Here is a 13168-nt window from a genome sequence, read left to right as displayed (position 1 = left end):
AAATAAGGTAAATTTAAGAATAGAACCACGTAACATTCAAGTCGACTCTGCAAATTTTGACTCACCAAATTTATCTTCAAATATTTTTTATCTATTTATATATATCTATCTAATTTCGGATCCGTAGAGTTGATTTTGAATTGGATATAATTGGGCTGAGAAGCTCACGACTTTTCTGATATAATGCGTTTACTTTGCGGGTTCTCGATACGCTGCTAGTTATTGACCAAAATAATAGTATGTTTATTTTCAATCAAAAGCTCCACCCGTAGCTTCTCCCACATGAATTAAGCTTTAATCGCGTGGGCGGAAACCCGTACTCACTTGATTGAAAGATAGTTCTTTCTATTCTATCGTATAGTTCAAATTATATGCATACGGAATTCCGTCAAAATTAGTTTAGCTATTATGTCGCAAAAAAATAGATTTTGTATTTCTAACATGTACCCTAGTAATCTAACCTAGGCCGTGATTTTAGAGACTAGGTTATATAACTACATCAGATATACATACATAGATCTACAATGAAATATCTGTAATACAATGATTTTAGAAGTCGTCGTGGCCTAAAGGATAAGACCTCCGATGCATTCGTATCTAGAGATGCAACGGTGATCGAATCCCGCAGGTGGGTACCAATTTTTCTGATAAAATACGTACTTAACAAATGTTCACGATTGACTTCCACGGTGAAGGAATAACATTGTGTAATAAAAATCAAACCCGCAAAATTATAATTTGCGTAATTACTGGTGGTAGAACGTTTTGTTAGTCCGCACGGGTAGGTACCAGCCCCACCTATTTCTGCCGTGAAGCAGTATTGCGTTTAAGTTTGAAGGGTAGGGCAGCCGTTGCAACTATACTGAGAACTTACAACTTATATCTCAAGGTGGGTGGCGCATTTACGTTGTAGATGTCTATGGGCTCCAGTAACCACTTAACACCAGTTGGGCTGTAAGCTCGTCCGTCTATATAAGCAATAAAAAAAATCGATAATTTTATGCATTTATGTTACTCAAGGTTTGTATCTATTGAATTAAAAACTAAAATACTCATTCTATCCGTATGTAATCGTATAATTGAGTCGTCTATTATCAAAGGTGGCAATCTGTGCATTTGGACAAAAAAATGTTATTGATATGTCAATACAGATTGATTTGAATATAATCGTCTCCTTCAAAGAATACGGTTCAAAACCTGCATTAAATAAAACTTAACCTGTTATTTATCTAAGATGTCGTTCAAAAGAGTTTTGTGACTGCCAATAGAATACAAAGTCAATAATTCGTTTTTCTGATTTACCAATAATTGTCCAAAAGTCACATTGCCGGCTTTGATAATAGTCGACTCAATTAATCATTTAAAAGAATCATAAAAGTACCTAATTCACAGTTAAAGGAACTATTTTGTAACAAACGTTATTCCTTTTAGGCATGAAAATAGTAATTTTGTCCTGTAGTAAAGTGATATTGTTTATACTTGGCACTAAGAACAAAATGTATGCACATAAGTTACTTTGGAAACTTAGCTAGCTTTTATTCTTTGAAATACTAAACTTACTTTTTGGGCAGCTATTTCTGCTTTCCGGGTCAAGAGATGCATATTTTTAGACTGCGAACACTAGGTGCAAATTCAAAATTCTTATCACGATTCTATTAAAATTTAGCATAATATTTTCTTGTATTTTTGTACGAAGTTTTTGAAAACCTCTCAAACCAATCAATCAAGGGAATCCCAGAGGGAAAAATTTTAAGAAATTAAAGTTCTCACTATGCCATCCCAGTACATTTTTGAAAATTTGATGTATGTTCGTAAACATATTGAGGAGTTTCCTAAAGAGTCGGACATACATAATAGAAATACTAGGAACAAACACAAGCTTGTTCGATCGATGCTTGGCATCGATGCTCGGCGACGACGAGTCGTGGAAGGCGATGCTCGACTTCTGCGAGTGCACCATCTCGCAGAAGGAGGCGGCGGGGCGCGTGAGATACGCACAATCCCGCCGCCGTCGAGCGGGGGCCAGGGAGGCGGATCTCGCGCAAGCGCTGGCCGTCTAAGTGTTTCGGGTCCCCCTCACATGTCGGTCTGGGGACCGGCGAGGGGGGCCTAAGAAGACGACGTGCAAGCTGCTCTGCCCGCGTTTTACGCAAGAGCATCCGGGTGATGGAAGGCCGGCTATCCTCGACCCACCCTGGTTCTGGCCCAGTGGGGTATTCCGTAAGGTAACCCACTCTAACCGGCGCCATCTAGGCGGGCTTTGGACAGTCTGCCGACCGAGAGGGCTGGTGGTCGTGGCGCCGACGACCGCCAGTCCGGCATCCCGCGGGGGAGGGTGATGGGAGAGATGTGCTCCGCACTAAACGCTACACTTTCCCCCCTTTGCCTTTTCATGCGCATACCCCGCCCGCCATCCCCAGAGAAGGGCGGAAGTACGGCGATTTCTCCTCCTGACCAAAAAAAAAAAAAGCTTGTTGTGCCGATGAGTAGGTTACATAACATACGAAATTCATTCGGGTGTTTGTCTGTGCGCCTGTACAACAAAATCCCAAAATATGTTCAGAACCTACATATACATAGGTTTAAGAAAACTATTAAAGAACATCTGTGCAATAAAGCTTACTATAAAGTCAATGATTATCTAGAAGATTGCACAAAGTGGGAATGAGGTGGAAATGAGTTGCTCGCTCCAGGCATTTCAGTATTGCAATAATTGTTACATTATAATACTCATTGTAAAAACGAATATTTAAAAAAAATCAAATATTAAAAAAACTAATATTAAAAAAAAAGACATGCCCGCTGAGTTTCTTGCCAGTTCTTCTCAGGACGGAGGCTAGTTTTTGTGAATTGACGGTAGTTCTTTTTGACATTCAACAAGTATGTACTTTTATTTATGTTGATTTTTTTTTATTTGATTTGATTTGATTTCAATATTTAAACAAACTACATATTTTTTCGAGTATTTTGTAGACAAATGAAGAGCATGCACAGTAACAGACAGACTCAACTCCTCGTCCAAATGGAGTTAAATAGAGAAATAGAAGAAGCTAAAGTATTTGTCCACGCGTGAAGTTCCGCTTCGCTCTGTTGCGAAGTCCATAATATTAATTACCAACTTTGTTTAACCCTTCAAATTACTTCCGTATTGAACGTGACTCGAAACGGGTCAACCATTGAAATTTTATTACCAATTTTTTCAAGCCTTTATACGGTCCTCATCTCTTAAATGTTTCATTTAATTTTCGTCCTATTCAATCCAACGTGATCACAAAAAAATCCACCTAATGTCCAGTCCAATTAGTGCATTTCGAATTGTCAATATAAGTATTTGATAAAACTACCAGAATGAAACAATAATTACGTATTTACTAAAAAAATATATTAGAAAAGGTCATTAATTTTTCGTCGTATTCGATCCAACGTGATTATTTTATAGACAATGATTTATAAAATATATATAGGTTTAATAATCATATACAAAGAAACAGCTATTTATATGAATAATAATAATAATAGCCGTCATCACGTAGACTATACATTAGACACTGTATAGCCATCATACTGAGACTATACATCTATATACATATATAAAAATGAATTGCTGTTCGTTAGTCTCGCTAAAACCGGTCACCGTCCTCGTCGAACCCGTCGCTTGCGACGAAGGGCTCGACGAGCGAACTAACCCATAGACACAGACAGCCCACTGAGTTTCTCGCCGGATCTTCTCAGTGGGTCGCGTTTCCGATCCGGTGGTAGATTCTGCGAAGCACTGCTCTTGCTAGGGTCAGTGTTAGCAACTCTCCGTTTGAGCCCCGCGAGCTCACCTACAAACGTTAGGGTGAAGCTGAAATAGCCTCTCAAGGCATCAGCATAGGTAGGAAAAAAAAAAACCCGAAAACTCGAGAACGGCTGGACCGATTTGGCTAATTGTGGTCTTGAATGATTTGTGAAAGTCCAGAGAAGGTTTAAAAGGTAAATAGATATGAAAATTCGGAAGCTCGGAATGAAATAAAAATAACAATTTTGTATATTCCTTTGTTTGTTTTAAGTTTATTTTATACAATAGTTTATTTATCGATTGAGGCACTACGAAGTCTGCCGGGTCAGCTAGTAAATAATAAAAATCTTACGTTACGAACGTTTTTTCCCGGTTAGGGTACCCCTCCGCATCGTCCCATAAGGAACTTCGTTCCAAAAATCCACCAAATGCCCAGTCCAATTAGTGCATTTCGATTCGTCAGGAATAAGTATTTGATAAAACTTCCAGAACGAAACAATAATTACATATATACCTACTAAAAAAAATACTCGAAAAGGAAACTCAATGTTCGACTCCGATCCACGTGTGGAAGGTACCAAACATAAATATTTATGAGAACACATAAACCAGAGACGAGACCGGCGTAATACACGTTTCAATCCATACTTTTGTACCCGTGTGCCTTCAGCAGCTAAATATACATGAAGGCTTGCTCCCGGAACGTTCTTCGGCACGTTCTATTATTTTTCGTCTGTTTTCTTTGGTTGGATTTAATATAAAAAAAAACTTAGAACACGCCTTGATTTAAAGTTTGAACTGAATATAAATGTAAATTGCTTGCTTTATTACTGGTGGTAGGACTTCTTGTGAGTCCACACGGGTTACCATCACCGTGCCTATTTCTGCCGTGAAGCAGTAATGCGTTTCGGTTTGAAGGATGGGACAGCCGTTGTAACTATACTTGAGACCTTAGAACTTATATCTCAAGGTGGGTGGCGCATTTACGCTCCAGTAACCACTTAACACCAGGTGGGCTGCGAGCTCGTCCATCCACCTACGCAAAAAAAAGTTGAGCTCTAAAAATGCACTAGGAGATAAAAATCACTATTTCTTACAAAACTTGTGAATTTGGAAAACATAATGCTAAAAACATACACGAACGTACACCAAACTATATACAATGTACAAAAGAACAACGCCAAAACAAATGGTAATAAAATACTAAATCAAGTTAAACGAAAAGGTTACACATTTACGTATGTAAAACAAATAAATAATAAATATGTGAGCCCGAAATCTAAAGCAAAGAAAGAGACGTATTGTCCTACCGGCCCCCTGATCACGTAAAAATTTGCGACAGCCACAATTTTGCAGATGTTGTGCAGACGCGTCGCGACCGATCGCAAAATGTCAAATTATTTCGTATCACGTACCGCGATTGTTCGCTTACCGCTTACTGCAGTTTTCTGTCATACAACTAGCGCCAGTCGCAATCGGGTAGCAATAATTGGCACTAAAAAGCCACATTACTTTTTTTTTTTTGCTGAACAAACCGGCAAATGAATTTATAAAAGCGCGTTACATATAAACATTTCAAAATGTTTAAGTGGAATTCACGTTTGAAACGCCAAGTGAGAGCTGCTAATTCTGTTCTTTTCGATGAAGCGTTACTAAAAGTGATCTAATAATAATTTTTGCTTTATTTTGAATAATAGCTATAAAAATGTAATTGTGTCGTCAAACACTGATAACATTTTTTTTTGTAATCGTTTGATAATTTGTAATCAGATAGTTGTTTACGTTACGAACCTATTTTAAAAAAGAATGGATCAAAATTATAGCCTAATTTATTAATTTCATTATCAATTAAGTAAGTACATAAGCTCACAACCCATCTAGTGTTAAGTGGTATAGACCTCACAACGTGAATGCCGCCCCCATTTTTAGAAACGAGTTCAACTGTATACCAAAACGGCTGCCCCATTCTTCAAATTGCAACGCATTACTGCTTCGCGGTAGAAATGGGCGGAATGGTGGTCTTGCGGGTTAATCAAACGCCCTACCACCAACGATTTCAGAATATTTGCTAATTTGATTTTAAATAAAAGATGAATGAATCCTTAATCATGGAAGTCTTCCATGTATATATGTCAAATACGTGTTTCATTGGATTTATTGATATCTGCCTGCGGGATTCTAGCACTGGTTCAGTAAGATTTCAAATTAAATAGTAAATTCTAGAATAAATGAGTTAGTTTTATGGTTTTATCAATAATAAAGTGTACAACAGATCCATCTTACGCCATGAGGCCGACAACGCTAGAACAAGCAGTCGATGATATTCTAGGCGAGATGCTGCTATTCTTTATCAAGTAATAGATAGTGGATTTGTTTGACTTGGCAAGAGTAGGCTTTGATTTGAATACCAGAAATATAGTGCAGTCTTTCACAGCTTGAAGGGAAATAAAAGCTGTGCAGACTATTCATAATAATGTTCACCCAAGGTCATGGGCAATATGACGTGAATAGGAAACTGCATGTCAGACATTAACTTAATGTTCTATATTATTTTTAAACAAATGAATCTAATATTTTAAGACAATAAATAAATATTTATTTTTATAATTAGCCCAGTTTTTCGTCGACGAAGCCATCTTAAGAGAAGCTTCATTGCAAATATCAGGCCGATATTTAGTAAGTTATTTTTATTCATTAACCAGGTACTCTTTGCACTCACTCACTGCAGTAAGAATGTTAATCAATCATTATATTATCTAGACTATAGCGGACAACAAACAAGAGTGGACACATCGTGAGCTGTAGTTGTAGAAAGAGGAGAAAATGGAAACTAAGGCGAACCACTGGCTCATGCAGCTTTCATTTCAGCAGAGGCTGCTCGTACGCAGGCAGAGGCCGCGCATCTTCCAGCTGAGATATATAAAAAAATTCAAGGAATTGACCAATATCGGCAAAAATCTTGTTTAAAATAATAAGTTCAATTTTGTTTTAATTTTAGCCGAGTCCATAATAGTTTATATTACCATAAAAACGAAATAGCGCTTGTTACAATAGTCAAGCAAATCCAAATATATACGTTTTACTTTAGGCTGGTACTACAGTAAATTTTATGACACTAATGAGTATATTTTACGCTAATAAAACTACTCTCAACTTAACATTTCAAAATGACTATTTATTTTTTTATTGCTAAGATGGGTGGACGAGCTTACAGCCCACCTGGTGTTAAGTGGTTACTGGAGCCCATAGCCATCTACAACGTAAATGCATAACCCACCTTGAGATATAAGTTCTAAGGTCTCAGTATAGTTACAACGGCTGCTCTACCCTTCAAAACGAAAAGCATTACTGCTTCACGGTAGAAATAGGTGGAGTGGTTGTACCTACTCGTGCGGACTCACAAGTGGTCCTACCACCAGTAGAATACCAGTATTTAGCTTCATTGTATATTTTGTACTCACAGTATTCGGCATGTTCTGCTTCTAGTCTATAGGGTTATAGAGCTATCACCTTGCTATCGTCCTACTTACCTCGGCCCCAAGTTCAGTTATGTTTCTTTGAAGTTATCGGCAGTCGCTATTATATTTCAATTGTGGCTTCAATTTCATGCGTCCAAGAAGTTGGACATGTATTACAAACAAACTACGATTTCCTAATTTAAGAATTATTATTCAAATATAACAAAATTACACAAAAAAAATTTTTATCAAACTTATCTTACGGCCTTCTGGTGTAGTGGTAAGTGACATGGTCGCTACACAAGGGGGTCGCGGGTTCGAATCCCGCCAAGGGAAGATATTTGTATGATAAATATAAATGTATTTTCCAGGGTTATGGATGTATATTAAATATATGTATGTATAATAAAAATCCTACATTTATTTCCGTTATCTGGTACCTGTAACACAAGTTCTTTACGAACTTATCACGGGACCAGTTAAATATTTATATTTATATTATTATTATTATCACAATGAACAAAAATCAGTGGTGGTTGATCAACATTTTGTCTAAATTATGAATTATGTTTTTCATTTTGTAAGTAATATTCATGTAACTATCCAACAAAATCTAGAAGAATTATGAATTACTAGTCGATTTGTTATTAATTCTATTCCATTATTTAAAACAGCAGTATATACAATAATATATATAACAACACAACATACAAACGGGGTTAACATAAAGATAAAATGATACAGAACAAATTGAGCACGACAGATTAAAACATTGTCTTAATAAAACAACCTCACAATTTTGCTTTCAAATAGTTATGAATCCATCCTTTACTATAAACACAAAAATGTTAAGGAAATATGTATATTTCCACTAAGCACAATTAAAAAATTATAGGCAGAAATAATTAGGCTATTCTTGCCCTCTCAGTTCACATAATTAAGAACAGCAGTTTTAAAAATATCTACATAAAATTACTAGAATACAGAGGTTGAGACTAAATTTAATGTCTGTTCTCCACAATCCAATTGAACCACCCTTGAATGTTGACATGGTGCTAAGTGCTGTGTTTCCTCTTCTCTCCCAAAAAATACAATGTTATGAATTTGATAAGAAACATCAATTTCAGCATCTTCATCAGAGAGTTGGGGCACTGGAAACCCATGTGTTTGCCATGTTATGCAATACAAGCTAACAATTATGGTCTTGGCCATCATATGATGATCATAATGCAGTACTCTATGTACCAACAAGCATCTCCAACTGGCTTTCAATACTCACAATGGTCAACAGTGTTCCTGGTATGACAATAAACATTACTATAGTACTATATATTAACTGCCTTCCCAGTTTTAAATATACTTTTAGATTGAGTATTATTTTGTAGTCAGGTTACTGAGACAGAGCTCATGATGTTTTACTTGCCTAAAAACCAAACTTTTTCACTATTATGGTGCAGGTCCTGCATAGGCATATTCAGTTGTGATAAGCCAGACAAATGTATCATGAAATGTTGCATCAATACTAAAAATGTTAAGATCACTATCACATATCTGAAAAATTTAATTCTTTAGATAAGTACTATCAAATGTTTGTTATTGTGAATGATAGGCTTCAGCAAAATAGTTACTATTTGCACATTCTTGAAATGATAATGCTTGCGGTTCTAAAACCTTTCTTCATATACAGAAGATCTGATAAGTGCAAATGAGTGCCATCTATACACCCCGAAACCCCAGGAAAGCCAAATTTATTGTAAAACCTATAATGAAAAGAAATTTATTTACTATTATGTTATGTTTTCAACCACAAAATTATTATTGTTCAAATATCTATGTACTATAAAAATAAGACAAATAATGAATTAAAAAAAAATTATGTAGGAAAGATTAATGGTGGCCTGAAGGCCTTTCCAGTTTCACCAGGACTTGACATTTCTCAGAACTCTGTTTAAAATATAGCTATATATAGCTAAATATAGCTATAGTTATAAAGCTTCAACAATATAACTGATATATTATTATATGATTGACTTGTGGAAATTGTAAAATCAGTGGAACTCTTGTGCTCTATACTATAAGATAATTATTTAACTTACCCATTTATAATAACTTGTGACCCATTGTACTGTTTGCAGAAACTTTAAATGTTTCAATAAAACTGGAAGATTGTTTAATGCCATAGCCACTTCCCTAATGGCATTGGATTTACTACAGTTTAACTCAAAATGCAAAAAGCTCATTCCCACAGGTTTCTGGTATGAAATTTTGCAATGCTGTTAACACCTGTATAAACAATTTATTTAAAACATTTAGTTAAGAATAAATCTGAAATCAAAAAAACAATGCTACTTTTGAAGACAAGATTTTGTGAATCTTTTATTTTCTTCATTATTTACACATAATTTAATATAATGTTAAATTGAATATATATAAGTACCTTGCATTTTACTTTCTATTCTTGTTCGTCTTGATGATCTAGGTTATTAACGGCTTTAATTCAGAGCACAATTGTAAATATTGATGTTTCGAAATTCTGTAATGTGTTCTGAACAAACTTTCCGATAGATTAAGGGGTCAGGCTTGATCCCGAAGACAGCGTCGCAAACGCACTGATTCGTATGTATCCCACCTAATTTCCTTAGACTCCAAAGCCCCATTATTTGAGCTCTGTCCATACATACCTAGAAGAAATATTATTTTGTAAAAAATAAACTTTATAACCTCAACATTATTAATGTACTTAAATTGCCCAGCGTGGTATTTAATGTTAATACTATGGAAAACACAAACACAAATAAAGATCTAAACCAATTACACTTACCTAAATCAAGTTAAAATAATTTAATTTCACAAATTTTACACTTGCAGATAGTTAGCAACAATTCAGCACCAGATACAAAAGGTGTCGCAAATTTGACAAACGAAATTGCTAAATATCTGCTGTTGTGTGGCAAACAAAAGCATCCGTAATACCGACTTTAGGCCAGTTGTTGTTAGTTGTATGGAAAAGAATGCACTAAAGTTTCACAAATCGCTCTGCAGAGGCAGCACTAGTGATGGTCCGCGATCTGCTTTTTTGTTGTAAGTCCGTAATACGAAATGGACAGTTGACAGCAATATTTGCACAATATTTGTCTTCTGCTAATTGTCTGCGAAATACGTGATACAGCTGCCGTAATACCGACTTTATGCCAGTTGTTGTTAGTTGTATGGAAAAGAATGCACTAAAGTTTCACAAATCGCTCTGCAGAGGCAGCACTAGTGATGGTCCGCGATCTGCTTTTTTGTTGTAAGTCCGTAATACGAAATGGACAGTTGACAGCAATATTTGCACAATATTTGTCTTCTGCTAATTGTCTGCGAAATACGTGATACCGCTGCCGGTGGCATTGACCTAACGCGACAGCCCATTCAAATTGTGTTCCATTGCGCGCACTACAAAAAATTGCGGAAAACTGATCGTCATTTTTTATGGTGTAATCTCAGAAATCATCAGCTTGCTCAGTTTAAGTTTTCAGTTTTTATCTAACACCCAACAACACAAGTCAATTGTACATAAAACTAAAATACTAACAAGAATAGCACGTACGCCAACGCCCAACTAGGTCTGATGGCTCTCAAATTAGTTTGTGACCTGGTTCTCAGTAAACTAAAATAGAGTTAGATATCAAAAGAACAGGTCCGCTGGTTGAGTCGTTTAATAATGCTGACTTAGCATATTCGCTTTGAAAGAATTTAACTGATGGCATGTTTATTATTAAAGTATTCAAATTGTAACTAGTAATGGTAATTTTCTTTTTTCTTTAAAAGCATGGTTTTTATTTTTAGTACATTAAATATATTTTAAGGGCCCGCAATCTCATTACTATTTATTTCTTTTCAAGGACTAGCGTTCAAAGTCGATTTATTCAGGTATACCTATGTAAATTGTTAAACAAAGGTAATGCAGAAACGAAAAATACGTGAGCGATTTCGCTTGATCGTAGCTAAAAAGAAGAATAGATAAAATACGCCTACTTATGTAAATTCAGGCAGCGAAGTGATTTCTGCTTTGCAAGTTCCAATCTACCGCAAATAGGACCAATAGACGAAAATCGCAAATACTGGTGGTAGGACCTCTTGTGAGTCCGCACGGGTAGGTACCACCAACCCGCCTATTTCTGCCGTGAAGCTGTAATGCGTTTCAACTTGAAGGGTGATGCGGACGTTGTCACTATACTGAGAATTTAGAACTTACATCTCAAGGTGGGTGGCGCATTTACGTTGTAAATGTCTATGGGCTCCAGTAACCACTTAACACCAGGTGGACTATGAGCTCGCCCATCTAAGCAATAAATAAAAAAAAACTCCATTTATTTCCGTGGCGCCATACACCATCCTGATTTTTAGTGCTAGAAGGCAATCAAATGTAGTCCTTGTATAAATGCGATTTAAAATTCAACCGGAAATTTTAAGGAACCAATCTCAAAACTTCATAACGCTCAGATGTCAAGACCAATTATTATATTCGATTACAGTCGTAATTGATGAGATTCGCATTACACTACGATGTGTTCTATAATTGAAAACGTCAGCGGTTATCCAATTACTAATTAATTTGTGGTTTCGCCTCGCCATCAAACTCAATAGACAAGTTTCTGTTGGCCTGCGTTTCGATGTAATATTTAGATTAATTTTAAGGTTTATATCAAATTAGACAAATTATTACTGAATTCGATCAGTGCAAATGGCATTTCAAATACTTCGATAGTTACAAATTATGGTCCGATATTTTTTTTCCTACGTATGTTGATTGCCTTGAGAGGCTATATCAGCTTCTTCTTGACGTGTAGGTGAGCTCACGGGGCTCAAACCGGGTGTGTTGCTAACACTGGCCCTAGCAAGAGCAGTGATAACGTGTTTAGGGCGACGTCGACTGTTTACCATTCGGTCTACAGGATGGGTTCTGTAGTTCCCGGCGGCCACGACAAGAGGGTTTCCATGTCGTGCCGCCTTTTCAAAGTGGCGCAATGATGCCGACTGTAGATACTTACTGACTGAGTCAAGTTCCGGGTCATCATGGAGATCATTCCTTAGGAACCATGGTGCTCCGACGGCTATCCTGCAAAACCGGGATTGAATCACTTGAAGGGGTTTCAAGTTGACGCGGGCCGCGTGAGCAAACACTACGCTTGCATAGGTCATGACGGGGCGTAAAGTTTTGTAGAGTATCACCTTATTTCGATGGTCCGATGAGATTCGTTCTGCAGTATTGGATTATTTTTTTTCAACATTTCAAATGCTGCGGCAGGAAAGTCTACGACAAGCTTTTCAGCCTCACAGCAATAAATCAGAACTATACAAAGTCGCTAAATTCGATAAATTCAACTTTAAAATCTTAATTTCATAAAATCACTAGCTGACCCGGCAAACATTGTTTTGCCATATATAAGATTTCTAGGGAATTTCTAGTGTAGAAAAAAAAACTAACTTATTGTAAGTGTGTAAGGATGTGGTAAATGAGTGAAAGAGGTATGTAGTGCTGTGAACGATGAGGGAATATATAATAAAAATAACAAAACCTCATTCAACCACATAATACCTCATTATAACAAAAAAAAAAGTCCAAATAAAAAAAATTATGTTAGGGGTGGACAACCCTAATCACTTAAGGGTATCAAAAATAGATAGTAGCCGATTCTCAGGCTTACTGAATATGCATATAAAATTTCATGAGAATCGGTCAAGCGGTTTCGGAGGAGTATGGGAACGAACATTGTGACACGAGAATTTTATATATTAGATTAACACCACTTATGTTCATTCAGCGTTTATCATAAATTGTACCGAACTGCATGTACTGTGTATAAAAGACTGTATTATAATTGTATGTAATTAATTGTATTACAAGATTACGTCTGATTTCGGTATGTTTTCATTTGACTCCATA

At 36.3% G+C, this 13168-nt stretch overlaps 1 protein-coding gene and 1 long non-coding RNA gene across 2 annotated transcripts in view; one reads left to right on the top strand and one right to left on the bottom strand.

Moving 5' to 3' along the window:
- The window catches only part of LOC105842367 (uncharacterized), a 102736-nt gene that overhangs the window by 11041 nt on the left and 78527 nt on the right, over window positions 1-13168 (top strand). The window lies entirely within an intron of this gene.
- Window positions 7430-10630, bottom strand: LOC119628712 (uncharacterized). The gene is made up of 5 exons (XR_005244868.2): window positions 10061-10630; window positions 9677-9920; window positions 9336-9522; window positions 8868-8999; window positions 7430-8790 (listed from the first exon to the last, which is right to left on the bottom strand). It is a non-coding gene; the product is annotated as an uncharacterized LOC119628712 (long non-coding RNA).

This window comes from Bombyx mori, chromosome 7 (genome assembly GCF_030269925.1).
Source record: "Bombyx mori chromosome 7, ASM3026992v2".
Taxonomy (NCBI): Eukaryota; Metazoa; Arthropoda; class Insecta; order Lepidoptera; family Bombycidae; genus Bombyx; species Bombyx mori.
Note: the sequence above shows the minus strand (reverse complement) of the source record. Positions and strands in the feature narration are given on the sequence as shown.